Raw genomic sequence first — 14,794 nt, forward strand, 5'->3', positions numbered from 1 at the left:
TTACGGAAGAGCAAATCTACCAAAATAAATATATTTATAAAAATACATACATTGAATAATATGCCATTTAATTTACTGATTTAAATATTACCCATACATGTAGGCACTAGTTGGTTGAATGTGACATAATTTGATAATTTCGTTTTAATGTGCTTCTTTATTCACCTTTTCTTTTTAAATGTGAAAAAGCAAATACAAAAAAGTGTTAAAAAATCCAGAATATGATTTATATTTTGCTGGCTACTGCAGAAGGCTGTGGTAGCCATGCTGGGGGGTATACTATGAATCAAGATTTTCGTTTAGCAAGCTAACTTCAGGGGTTTCCGGTCCTACAAAGCTGGTTCACTTTTTAGCAGGCTAGATAACTTATTCTGAACGGCTAGCCTCCGGAGCAGGATAGGTTCCAGGATAAAAGCACTGCCTGCTGACCAATCAGAGCTCATTGTGCGGAGTTTAAAGGATCAATTAATATGACAGGAGAAAGGAAATACAGTTTAAACTGCCGTTGCAGGAAAGACGGCCGGCCAAAATCACCGACTGTGTGAGCGTGAAAATGAATAGAATATCACCTACCATCTTCAGAGCAATCTGACTATTATAACATTAGCGTTAAGAAAGCTTACTTAAATATCTGCCACGACATAAGTAACCGGATCAAAGTAACATTACGTAGCCTACAGTCCGCGGCACTGTGAGTGCAGACGGCGATGTGTCCCATTATCATTCATATCACATCATGTATCATATATTTCCTTATTTGAGTCAGCTTCTTGAGCCGTATCTGGCCGTGCAACACTCACAGTGTCACATACTGTATGCAGAAGTATTATTTTAAGCAACACATTAAGTTTACGAAACACTCGAGTCAAATGTAATTAAAGTCAGATCCACTCGTGTCTTAGACGGGGCAGTGATTTCATAAACCTGTTAATGTACGCATTCAAACGCTTTTTCTTTTACCAGCAGTATTCACCTTGCAGCTGCAGCTATGTGGCTTTTATCCTGGATAAAGTGTTTAAGTGATGGATGTTTAAAGTTTAACGTCTTCATATTTGTCTAATATTAGTTGACTTTTCATTCAGGAAATATGACGCGCTGTCAGTACACGGCTTGTCCGTGTTTGTGATTGGTCGAACACTCCAAATACCACCCCTTTTATGTGAACGAGCACCTAACTAGATAGGACACGGCTGGCTTGAGCGATCGAGTTGATAGCCAGCGTCGTAGGACCGTTTAGCGAGAGCGTTTTTTTTTTGGATTTAGTCAACCGGATAACTCAAAACATATCCAGGATATGTTGAACTAGATTTGTAGTATTGGTTAAGGGTGCCTTGAATTCTGAATAAATCACCAACAGTGACACCAGCAAAAACTCGAACACAGAAAAGACCTGTCTATTGTTACGACCCGCCCTCTACTCCGTGGTAGTGGCTCGTGGGGAGACCCGCAACATAAAATAATACACGCAAAAACCAGTACTTGATTACGATCATTTATTGAAGTACAGCCGTTTACTCACACAAGCAATCCGGCAAACGAAAAGAGGTCTGGAGGACTGGCCAAAAGAAACAAACAGAAGGAGGGAACCCGAGCCAGCCACACCACGGGCCGTAGGACCCAGAGTTTCCCTCCCCTAACCAGAAATCAAATAAATACCCTATGGGAAATAAAATAAAGAGAGGCGGAGCCAGGGGCAGACCAGGGGCCTGTACTACGAAGCAGGATTTTCGCTTAGCCGGCTGACTTCAGGGAAAACTCGGGCTTTCCGGTCCTACGACGCTGGTTCTCTTTTTAGCGGGCTAGATCTCCATGGTAACTTATGCTGAGCGGCTAACCTCCTCGGGAGGAGGTTAGGTTGCAGGCTAAGAGATCAACTCAGTGAAAGCATCGCCTGCTGACCAATCAGAGCTCCGTGTGCGGAGTTTAAAGCTATCAAGTCATATTACAGGATAGAGGAAATACAGAAAAACTGTCGTTGCAGGAAAGACGGCCGGCAAAAATCAACCGACTGTGTGAACGTGAAAATTAATAGAATATCCCCTCCCATCTTCAGAGCAATCTGACTATTATAACATTAGCGTTAAGAAAGCTTACTTAAATATCTGCCACGACATAAGTAACCGGATCAGAGTAACATTAAGTACAGTCCGCAGCACTGTGAGTGCAGACGTCGATGTGTCCCATTATCATTCATATCACATCATAATGTATCATATATTTCCTTATTTGAGTCAGCTTCTTGAGCCGTATCTGGCGTGCAACACTCACAGTGTCACATACTGTATGCAGAACAATGTAAATCTATTCTAGTAGACCTCAACAATGGAATTATGATCAGTAGATTTGGCCATGACATGGGACCTTTAAGATTGTCTGCTCCTTGAGCTCTGTGATCATCTATGTGAGCTCTAATCTGAGATGCTTTTAATTTGCGGTTTCTGAGGCTGGTAACTCTGATGTATTTATCCTCTGCAGCAGAGGTAACTCTTGCTCTTCCTTTCCCGGGGGGGGGTCCTCATGAGAGCCAGTCTCATCATAGCATTCGATGGTTTTTGCGACTGCACTTGAGGATACATTCAAAGTTCTTGACATTTTCCGGATCGACTGACCTTCATTTCTTAAAGTGATGATGGACGGTCGCTTCTCTTTACTGAGTTGAGTGGTTCTTGCTATAATATGGATTACAACAGCAGTCAAATAGGGCTTTCCACTGTGCACTAACTCTACCTCTGCACAACACAACTGATGGTCTCAAACACATTAAGAAGGCAAGTCATTCCACACATTGACTCTTGACAAGGCACACGTGTTCATTGAAAACCATTCCAGGTGACGACCTCATGAAGCTGACTGAGAGAAGCCAAGAGAGAGCAAAGCTGTCATCAAGGCAAAAGGGAGCTACTTTGAAGAATCTAAAATAAAAATCATTCTTGATTTTTTTTAACCCTTTTTTGTTAACTAGATAATTCCATATGTGTTCTTTCATAGTTTTGATGTCTTCAGTATTAATCTACAAAGTAGAAACAAATTAAAATAAACAAAAAACATTGAATGAGAGTGTGTCCAAACTTTGACTGGTACTGTATATAAAACACACATTTTAATATTTAACAGATTCCCTCATCTATAATCATTTATACAAGCGCAACTTTGAACATGTACAGCAGTAAAATGCAACATACGAAATAATCAAGAAACATCATACATTAAACACCGACAGGGAACATTTTACTGCACCATCATTACTTTTACATAAGAAGGTGCCGTCAAATGTTCTGTTAATACTTGCATACTTTTACTTAAAGTGGACCTATCATGCTATATTGATGATATATTGTAGGGCCATACCTATATAAGGTATATTTATACGTTTCTGTTTTCAAAATACCAAACAGAACATGCATTTTAGCCATGCCTCATTTCGATCTATGTGCTGTTTGCTGTCTACGGGTCTGATTCTGTGAGACCACGCCCCCCTGCAGGAGAGGGAAGCCGTGCTCTGATCAAGTCAAGAGGGGGAGGAAAAGAGATCTTTTTTAGAGATTTGGGTATGGAGGAAAATAGAGAGGGTTGTGTTTTCTGACACTTGGTGAGTTCCCTGGAACACCGGGGACACATATTCATGTATAGAAGACGTACACAAGTGCATTTTGCATGATAGGTCCCCTTTACGTGAGGTTTGAATGCAGGATTTGTATTTGTAACAGAGTATTGTAATTCTATACTATAGTGTATCTGTGAACGATCCCAAATACAATTCATTGTTTACATTGCAGCTAGTGCTACGCCAGAAGAAAAAAAACGTTTTCATTTTTAACTGGAAGTGGAAAGGGGCGGGGCTACATAAGGTGAATTGAGCCAACACAAATACACAATAGGTGGGACTAATGCAGCTTTCACACCAGCGCTTTTCCCTTTCTAGCTCCTAGCTAGAGCTTTTCTGGTTCAGCTCCGGTTTCCCTTTTCAGCTCCCGCTCTGTTCACACCGCCCAGCTGCCGCTGCTGCGTCATGACGTCACCGTTTACATCGCTGATTTTCTATTTAACGACTTCTCCAACCTTATACTTTTCTCCAGAGTGCCGTGGTTCATTGTTTATTAATGTGTTTCAGCGGCATTTAGCGACCGCTGCAGTGCTGGCTGCTCTTCCACGGGAGTTTATTCTCCCGTTAGCTCTGGGTTAGCTCACACGGCTCTAAAGTATTCACTGTCTGACTGTCACACAAGCAGCTGATACATATCCCCAGTTCCTTTAAGTGAATGTGTGTCAGTCTGAATTGACGCTGTTTGGTGTCAGTCTGAATTGACGCTGTTTGGCATCACAACGCTGTTATGAAAGTTTCTCTGGTATAACATGGGTGATGTTAGCATAGCAACCGAAGCTAAACTGACTACTTGCTAAGCCGTTTTCTCCAGGCACTTTTTACCGGCGTATTTTTCATTATGATTCTACTTGTGATAGTCGGACATGACAACCTGTGCAGCCCATGTATTGATTCCATCCGATAGCTGCTATAATAACAAACAAAATGTCTGCCTGCTCTCCACAATGATCAATAACAGCGAACGGATGGTCAAAGTAAGGTACAAATAAACAGAATCACACGAAGCCTGGTTAGTGTTGCCTGACTTTATAAAGTGTGTTTTTTTTTTTATAAGTGTGTGGTTGCCTTCTAGTCACTTTGCTCAGTGCTACTGCTTTGTAGGCAGGCGTGACGAGACTCTTCGACCCATGTTCAGGGGAGGTGGGTGTAGTTTCCTGCACGCCTCGACGTAAGAGAGACGTAAGCGATGCCGCCACTTAGCTCCGAAGCTCTTGCCTCTAGACCAGGGGTCGGCAACCCCTGGCACGCGTGCCAGCATTGGCACGTGGCACCGTAACCAGTGGCACACTAGGAATAAGTCGAATAAGTGTGCAAAATATTTAAATTGTATTTTCGGATCCTGAACGAGACCGCCGCCAGAGCGCGTCTCCCCGTTACCTGCAGAAGGAAGCCATGCACGCAACGCAGCCCCGCTCTCTTTAACTCCAGGTGACTTTCTGCCGCTTTCCTCCGTGGTGCAGTGATGATCGTTTCACAACGGAGGAAAGCACTTCACGAATTGCAGTACCCATAAGGCGCTTTACAAATGTCGCAGTTTTTGCGTGGCTGTGTGTGTCTTTAGTTGAAAGCCCAGTGGCGATCTGCTCATCTCTCATTGAAATAATATGCTACAAAGGGGCGGACTGGCCATCTGTGTGTTGAACTTTCCTGTCGGCTCCCAGACCGTAGTCGAGGAGGGCAGAAGCAACAAGCTTCAGGTTCAATAACCCACTTTAGCTTAAATGACTGGAGAGAGACGAGCTCTTCTTGGGAGGCCGTTGCATTTATTTAGCTGTTCTTCTGTTTCACAAAATACATCACAGACCTCTGTTTTTCTGCTGCCTCGTTTCACTTCCAGAAACATACACACACGCACACGCCACACCCCTCTCTCTCTCTCTTAAAGGGACAGCGATCTCATCTCACTCTGCATGACCCTAACATCATAACATGTGTGTTCTGGAGAATCACAGAACGGACGATCGTCCTTATTATTATGCCGTTTAAACCAATTATTTAAATGTGTTTGTTAAATTCGGTATCATGTAAGTTGCGCTGACAGGTCCACACACTGCTTCCCCGCAGCGAGGCCCCCCCGCCCTCCTGTTGATAGATCACGAGCGTCAAGCTCCTCAACATCCTCAACACCCCCCCCCCTAATTATTATTTTTTTAAATGGCACTTTAAACACATCAAAAAGGTTGCCGACCCCTGCTCTAGACCGACAATTTTTTGGAACTGGAAGTGAACCGGATTCCGGAGCTATGAGGCGGCGCCGCTGCGGTGTGAACAGGAAAAACCGGTACTTTTCAGGCTCTAGCTCCGAGCCGGAGCTGGAAAAGCGCCGGTGTGAAAGGGGCATAAGAAAGATAATGTGAAAATATAAAAACAAAGGCATTAATTAGGGCTCCAAAATGTCTCGCATTGTAATGGTGATGAGATTTTTAAATGCTAACACTTAACAGTTTGTTCTGACTGTGTGTTTCCTGTTTCCTGCAGATGTCCTGATGGTGGTGGTTAAAGAAGAGGTTCTCCCTGACCAGCAGGAGTGGAGCACCAGTCTGGACCAGAAGGACCCAGTGCCCCCCCCCACACATGAAGCAGGAACAGGAGGAACTCAGGATCAGTCAGGAGGGAGAGCAGCTTCAGGAGCTGGAGGAGACTGATATCACCAAGTCCACTTTCACTCCTGACCCTGTGAAGAGTGAAGATGATGAAGAGAAACCTCAGTCCTCTCAGCCTCATCAAAGACAAACTGAACACATGGAAACAGAAGCTGATGGAGATGACTGTCGAGGACCAGAACCAGCCAGGAACTCAGATCCAGAGAGCAGTTTACAACCAAAGACTGAGGACCACACTGGAGACTCTTCTGAAACTGACACTGGAGACTCTTCTGAACCTGACACTGAAAATTCTTCTGAACCTGACACTGAAGACAGTGCTGATTGGAACGAGACCAGAGAACCTGCATCAGGCTCAAACTCACTGAAAAATAGTAGTGCTGAAAATAAACCATTCCGCTGCTTAGTCTGTAAGAAAGCTTTTTCAGAGCGTGAGCATTTAAAGGCACACTGGAGAGTCCACACAATAGAGAAACCACACAGCTGCTCAGTCTGTAAGAAGGCCTTTTCACAGAGGGCACATTTAAAGGCACACACGAGAGTCCACACAGGAGAGAAACCATTCAGCTGCTCAGTCTGTAAGAAATATTTTACAATGAAAAGAGATGTAAAACGACACATGAGAGTCCACACAGGAGAGAAACCATTCACCTGTACAGTCTGTAAGAAAGCTTTTTCACAGAGTGGACATTTAAAGAAACACATGAGAGTCCACACAGGAGAGGAAAAATAGAGCTGCAATGTTTGCGACAAAAGATTTAAATGGCATAATCGTTTCAAAAGACATAAGTGTGTTGGTCGTCAGCTGCTTCTGTAACTGTAAGGGAATACATTTGTCTATTTTGTATCCTGATGACCTAATGCCGTTACATGTAATACGTTACTCCCTAAGCCTGATTTCACCCACCTGCAACCGATTCGCTAATAATCACAAATGTTCATTTTCTTTGACCAAGTTCCCGTGTCCTGCCTTTCACCTGCTGATCACCCACTGCTCATTTAAGGTGGACTCACCTTTATAAGGGACCAGCTAGTCTTAGTGTCTTAATGCAAACGTTTTGTAAAGTGATGCTAGACCAAAAACGTGCTGTTGGGTTGTGTGCTCTCTGCAGGACGGTGTCTGTACTCAAATATTTTTTATGAAATGAGAGCTTTATTCTGTTTTTGTAACCTGTAAAGCCCCCGTCGGCGGGTCTTCTTTTTTTTCTCACAAATTAAATTCTTTTTTTAATTTTTTTTTATTTTAATTTTTTTTCTTTGAATGGAATGAATACCTATGGTGATAATTCAATGTAATACATCATTTTTATAGTCTGGTACCTGAAAAAGGTCAAATGGCACTGATGGAACCAGATATACCCAAATGTGCCGAAAGCCTTATTCCGCCTGGACCTTTTTTTTGCTAAATCTCTCTAAAAAGGTCAAATTTAACTTGTTTTGCCTCAATCTTGATACAGGGTACTTATTATATGTTATAGTTTGGATTCCTAAAGCTTTTAGTCTTTTTTTAATATGTTCCATCTGAATTTACTCTGACTGAGAAATATCTATATTGATTCTGACACTTCTACATCCAACTCACAGATGTAACCTTGCTTTGATAAAAGAAATTATTCATATAACCCTTTTAGAAGTTAAGTTGTCATTTGTTTTGGGCATGTCATTTTCGAGCCTGAAACCTGAAAAACAGGCTCGGGGCTTAACAGGCTAAACAACGCCAACAGAGCGATACGTCTTCTTTCCAGCAGATGGCATACATGTTACACCATCCAGTTCAACTGTCATCCACATATTAATGATTCAAAACAGCAATGTGTAAGATATGGCTAGTAATTGACCATTTCAACAGAATGTGAAGAGGTTACAGTCTTGAGGCCATGTCCAATATGTGTTGTTTGATTAAATCTACTGAAATGAGCATTCAATGACTAAATTATTCTTAATTACTGTCATTACATCATGGGTTTGCATTGCAATATTAGAACGCATAAAACCCAACTTTATTTCTTCCAAGTTGCGGGTGTTCATTGTTTAGAAGTCCTGGGACTGTGGGGGGGAAGTATAACTACATAGAAAATGGTGAAAGGAAAATATTAAATATATGGTAATCATTAAATTAATTATAAATACAAAAATCAAGATGATAATTAAGAATATATATTTTAAATGTCAGTTTCACTTCCTTTATGTATTTTAAGTATTCATTTTATTTAGGCATTTTTTTTATTTAGTCTTTTATTATTTATTTCCCTATTTATTCATTTATTCCTGAATTTAATATATATATTTATTCATGCATTTATTTATATATTTTTACCTGTGTCAATTTCTTTCCTCCATAACATTCCTGTGGCCCTGGTGGGATAAAGATGATTTAATAGAGGTCACTTCTGCATCAGGTTGTATCTGCAGGTCAACAAAGCGCCTCTAGAGGGCGCTGAACCACCAGGAAATCTACCTTTGAAGGTTAAAGGGGAGCAGCAGAAGTCATGCGACGTGGCATGTGAAGTACAGCCATGAACTGATGGTTATCACCAATATTTATGGTTCGTTGGTCTAGGGGTATGATTCTCGCTTAGGGTGCGAGAGGTCCCGGGTTCAAATCCCGGACGAGCCCTCCTTTTTGCAAAAGTTGCACCTCAGATGTGTTTGATACCAACTTATCATAAAATCATTTTAGTTTTACAATTTCTCAGCCCACAGGTTTTGGTGTTTAACAAAACAGAATAGCACATTTTAGTCTACAATGCATTATAATATTATATTACATCGTTAAATGTATCATCAGCACTATGGGAGTTTCCCTGTGCAACCATATTTTGTGATATATATATATATTTAGGTGATGAATGGAGAGTCTACTGGTAAAAATGTAAGTTAATGATGTGCTCACTATGGGCTGCTTACCCATGGAGGTTTGAAAATGACATAATATATAAAAATACAAAAATAAACGATTAAATACAGATAAGGGAATAAAATAACTGTTGCTATTACATTACGTGTTAGACACTTTTATCCAAAGCGACTTTCATACTGAATACTGTGGACAATCCCCAGAGGAGCAATTTGGGGTGAAGTGTCTCAGGGACACAACGACATGCTGACTGCAGTGGGGTTTGAACCTGTGACCCCCTGATCCGAACACCAACGCACTAGTCCACTGCGCCACACACAACCTGATATAACTGCATTAGATGAAATGTAAGGGAATAAAAGAACAGAATAATTGTTGATAGAAATACATTTGACAAAGTGGCCAGAGGGTGGAAGGTAAATACAGAATAATACATTTTAGTCTCCAATACATTATAATAATAAATTACATTTAAAGAATACAATGCAAGAATTGAACCGAGTATCAAAGATATTTATTTATGAATAAATGTCAGCTCCAGAATAACATCCAGTCTATCCAACGTAGTCATGACTATCAATTACAACTTTTTATCCTGTGGTAGGAGGATTCAGAGAGAGGAAGAACCTGTGTTTCAACCGATCAAAGAAACAAACATGGGTAAGAAGGGTCAACCCTGTCTCCTAGAAATTACGTTCCCACAAAACTAAACTGCATTCTCAAATACGTTTTGCAAGAAACGTATTTCCTTCCACGTTACGTTTGTTATGAACATATCTTAAATACGTTTATTTTCTACATATCTTCTAGAAACCTATTTTCTCTCACATGACGTTTGTTATGAACGTATCTTAAATACGTTTGCTTTCTACCTATATTTGCCATTTCTTTTCTAGCTTATAATAATGATAATAGTCATTTATTAATATCATTTTAGAGCAAACTTATTTTCGCGCTGGCTGGCGGCTGACTTTTCAGTTGACCAAATCCGTTATTATGCTGGTTAATGGTTAATAATCACAATATTGTTTGTAGTCGTTTCATACAGCATTCTCAATTACGTTTAATTTTGTCCCACGTTACGTTTGTTCTGAACATATCTTAAATACGTTTGCTTTCTACCTATCTTTGACATTTATTTTCTAGCTTATAATAATGATAATAGTAATTTATTAATATCATTTTAGAGCACACATTTGAAATCGACGATCGGGCTTGATATCCTATGGTTAAATTAAAATCAGTAGGCAAGGCTGTAATTTCGCCAGCTGCGAGGCAGAAAATAATAGTTTTAACATGCCAAAAAGCTGCTGTGTCGTTTATTGCACCTCAAACATTAAAACAAATCCAGAGTTACGTGTTTCTGTACTTCCTCTAAGAAGAAAGGACAGTATACAACAGAAGAGCTCTGTGGCTTCAGGCTTGATCGCCGTTCAAATGACAGCTGGTTTCCCCAAAAGTGAGCAGGGCTGTAAAGTGACGTAGGAAAGATCATCAGCTCGCTGATTGGATGTTTTAGCCGCAATGCATGTCGGGATATGGTGTTAATGCGATATGAAATCCGAAAAAAGAATCAGAGTTTAGGATGGCCGAAGACACTACACTACCCATAATCCCCAGCTATCGTTTGGGACTACAGTCCTGTTGACAAACCCCGTGATTAATCTTCAAGCTCTGGGATTGGATGTTGGAGTGGCAGTGCGCCAAGGTTACGCCGAGCGCCAAACAGCTCTTTGAAATGGAACGAAACCACGGCAGACTTTCCAAAACTGGACTCGAACGCCCCCCCAGAACTACAAATGCTGGCTATTGTGTTTCGCAACATGTTCTATAGCGTCTCTACTGGGAATTGTAGTTTTAAAAGACGTTTTCGTTTTTCCCAAAATTAGAAGTTGACAGTATTAAACTGTGTACAGCCCTGGAGGTTTAGGGGATAGGAAACAAATTGGTGTGTACAAATGTAAAACATGTAATTAATAAATGGGTGAAAATCGCTTGTGTCCATAATGGGAAGCATTAATATATACCCACATGCCAGCTCATTGTTACTTTGGAATTCTACTCCACTACAATTCAGAGGTTAACCTGGTATTTTTACTCCACTACATTTATTTTAGTTACTTTGCAGATTCTGATTAATGATGTGAAATATAAACAACCCTTAAAGCAGACTTTAGTTACACCTGAGTAAAATTCAGGGAAAGGTGATTGTCAAGTGCCAACAATCAGGAGAGATATTAGTTGGTGCTTGAGAAGACTAAACATTTATCTGCAGATCTCTATAAAGTATATTCATTACTCGTTATTCTCTACTAATAGTTAATTAAAAACTGTATATAATAGCTATTTTGCACATCCCTTTCAAGATTTTCTAAGGTTTATTGACATATCATATACACCACGATGTTGAAGTTATGCAATTAATGAAAAACTTGGGTCACAGGTTCCTCAACAGTGCATTACAAGACATCTATCAATATGTGTGTATTCCTCCACCATTAAACTCAAATTCTGCACATGTCTTATACTATCTACATACATAAGAGTATAATTAATATATATATAATATCAGTTAAAATAAGTGCTTCAACACAGTTAACATTGCAGGAAAGCAATATATTAGACGCTAAGTACTTTGTCAGGCTTAATATTTATCTGTAGATAGATACCCCCAAAGCTTTTTCTTATTTGAAAGAAAACCTAAAGTATTGTTTAATGTGTTAATAAAGGTTAATTAGTTTGTCTGTTTTGCACATCCTCATATTAATATCTTTGTACATCAGGCACTAAACTGTTTTATTGTAGAGATCACTTACAGTATCTTCTTGATTTTTTATATTCTATATTTCTATCATTGACCTTCTACTTTCCCCCTATGAAAGTATGTACTCTTAATATTTTATTCATCAAATAACATTATTCAACAAAAATAACATTATTCAACAAAAATGATTAAATAACGTGCTTTAACCACTAGGCGGTGCACACAAGGTACACACAGTATACTAATAATAACTTTGTATTATTAGTGTAGGACACTTATGTATGTATAACATCTGAAGATGTGTAGTTTTATTCATGTTTTTACATAATTGTACAGGATATTGCTATATTATTTCTCATGTTTACTTCTACACATTAATATCTGATTTGTAAAACATCACAGACAGAAAGGTATTACTCGTCATTTAATGGTAAGCTATTGAAATTGTGATTCCATAGATGTGTCTCCCATCACCCAAATCCCCTGACTATTCTCTCAACTCAGTATTTACATTCTTATATTCAAAGAAAATCAGTAATATCTTTAAAAACTACAAGTCCTTTTCTATCAGCTGTGCACCGTTATGGTGTAAATATAACCTATCTACCAATTGGATCAAATATAAAAGTCAGCCGTATTAGTATTGATACTGCAAGGAGACGTATTTTGTGAAAAGAAATGTAAGATGTTGTTTAATTGTTGATATATTTATGATCCACGTCACGTATTCAGTTTCGGCGGCAGTTCTTCCAGAACTTCAGTCCAGAAGTCTTCTCATCAGGGCTCTATAAATAAAGAACTATGGCAGATGTGTAATATTTAATGTAGCCGAACCGTGTATTACAATGCCGTTATGTGATGACTTTCAAAGAGAAAAGCAAGAACACTCAGAATAAAGTATTATTATTATTATTTTTTTTAATGTTTTCGGATTTCACATCGCATAAACACCATATCCCAACGTGCATTGCGGCTAAAACATCCAATCAGCGAGCTGAGGATCTTTCCTACGTCTGTTTCCGGTATTGTTCCTGTAATGAGAGTTCACATTTATGCTACATTGAAGGGTGGAATTGACTACACATCTTCAGAAACATAATTTGCTTCAGATATATACTGTAACTCATAGCAATATTGTAACCATTAAGAAAAGCCAACTGCATTAAAAACCCAGTTAACAAACACAAGGTAAAGTATTTTTCCTTCAGTAATGAAGATGTAATTCCAATGTAGACACACCTGGGGTCGCTGTTCAGTCTGTTACGCTGAGCCATGCATTGTCTGGAACGTAAAAGGGACGAAGAAGACAAAGTGAAGTGACGTACTTCCGGTTCAATGTGAAAACATTCCCAGTTAAACCATAGATATATATAAAAACATATGTTTATATATATCTATGAGTTAAACAACATAAACAAATCGCTTAATAAAAAGATAAAACACTGGCATGTAATTTACGTTTGGATTAAATAGAATGGTTTTGAATAATAGATGAGAGTAAAATCTATGTCACAGCCCCACCCACTTTTGGGGAAACCAACGCTGTCATTTGAACGGCGATCAAGCCTGAAGCCACAGAGCTCTTCTGCTGTCCTTAGAGGAAGTTTGAGGTGTTTGAGGTGCAATAAACGACACAGCAGCTTTTTGGCATGTTAAAACTCTGCCTCGCAGCTGGCGAAATTACAGCCTCGCCTACTGATTTTAATTTAACCATAGGATATCAAGCCCGATCGTCGATTTCAAATGTGTGCTCTAAAATGATATTAATAAATTACTATTATCATTATTATAAGCTAGAAAATAAATGTCAAAGATAGGTAGAAAGCAAACGTATTTAAGATATGTTCAGAACAAACGTAACGTGGGACAAAATTAAACGTAATTGAGAATGCTGTATGAAACGACTACAAACAATATTGTGATTATTAACCATTAACCAGCATAATAACGGATTTGGTCAACTGAAAAGTCAGCCGCCAGCCAGCGCGAAAATAAGTTTGCTCTAAATGATATTAATAAATGACTATTATCATTATTATAAGCTAGAAAAGAAATGGCAAATATAGGTAGAAAGCAAACGTATTTAAGATACGTTCATAACAAACGTCATGTGAGAGAAAATAGGTTTCTAGAAGATATGTAGAAAATAAACGTATTTAAGATATGTTCAGAACAAACGTAACGTGGAAGGAAATACGTTTCTTGCAAAACGTATTTGAGAATGCAGTTTAGTTTTGTGGGAACGTAATTTCTAGGAGACAGGGTTGGAAGGGTTTACCATCAGGATATCAAACATTATTCACAATTGTAAATGTATTATCTCTGCCCAGGTGTTGGGTATTTGTTGTTGTCAGTCCCCTCAGGAGTGAAAGCTTCATGTTGTCTCCGTCCATATAGTCAGGTGTCAGCAAACACAATCAGCAAAATGTGCAATACGAAAAACAACCAAAAATTCATGTAAAACTAGATACATGAAAAACATGTGATAATAACAATAGAGTGGCGAAGTCCCTCCCCTTCCGGTGGACCTCCATGGGACCTTATTTCGGAAAAGTTATGCATTGAAGTCAATGGAGAGAGAAAGATTATCTTTCGATCCCGTTTGAATTGTGCCACGAATTACACATATGATGTTTGTCAATTTAAAAGATAATTTTGCAAGTCAAAAAAAAAAAAATGTGTCGTAAAACTGTGAAGTAACACATTTGTTTGTGTGAAACGCTAAATGAACTACATCTCTGGTCAACCACACACGTCACCAAGATGGCCGTCACTACTGTCTTGTCAACAAACGATTGACTATCACCACAATGAAACACGTCCTGAAGAATGTCATGCAAAGCTGCCTGCCTGCCTTCCTTTGATTCTCTCTGAACTGCCTGGTCGTTTTAATGTTTAATGTCAACCATTTGTGCAGATAGCATGAAGTAGAAAAGATCGCCGATGCTAACGTTAGCGTTAGCATT

General features: G+C 39.3%; 1 non-coding gene across 1 annotated transcript; it reads left to right on the plus strand.

The window, feature by feature from the left end:
• The first annotated feature begins 8,752 nt into the window (after positions 1 to 8,752).
• On the plus strand, positions 8,753 to 8,824 carry trnap-agg. The gene has a single exon. It is a non-coding gene; the product is annotated as a tRNA-Pro (tRNA).
• The last annotated feature ends 5,970 nt before the right edge of the window (positions 8,825 to 14,794 follow it).

Source organism: Trematomus bernacchii, unplaced genomic scaffold (assembly GCF_902827165.1).
Source record: "Trematomus bernacchii unplaced genomic scaffold, fTreBer1.1, whole genome shotgun sequence".
Lineage (NCBI taxonomy): Eukaryota > Metazoa > Chordata > Actinopteri > Perciformes > Nototheniidae > Trematomus > Trematomus bernacchii.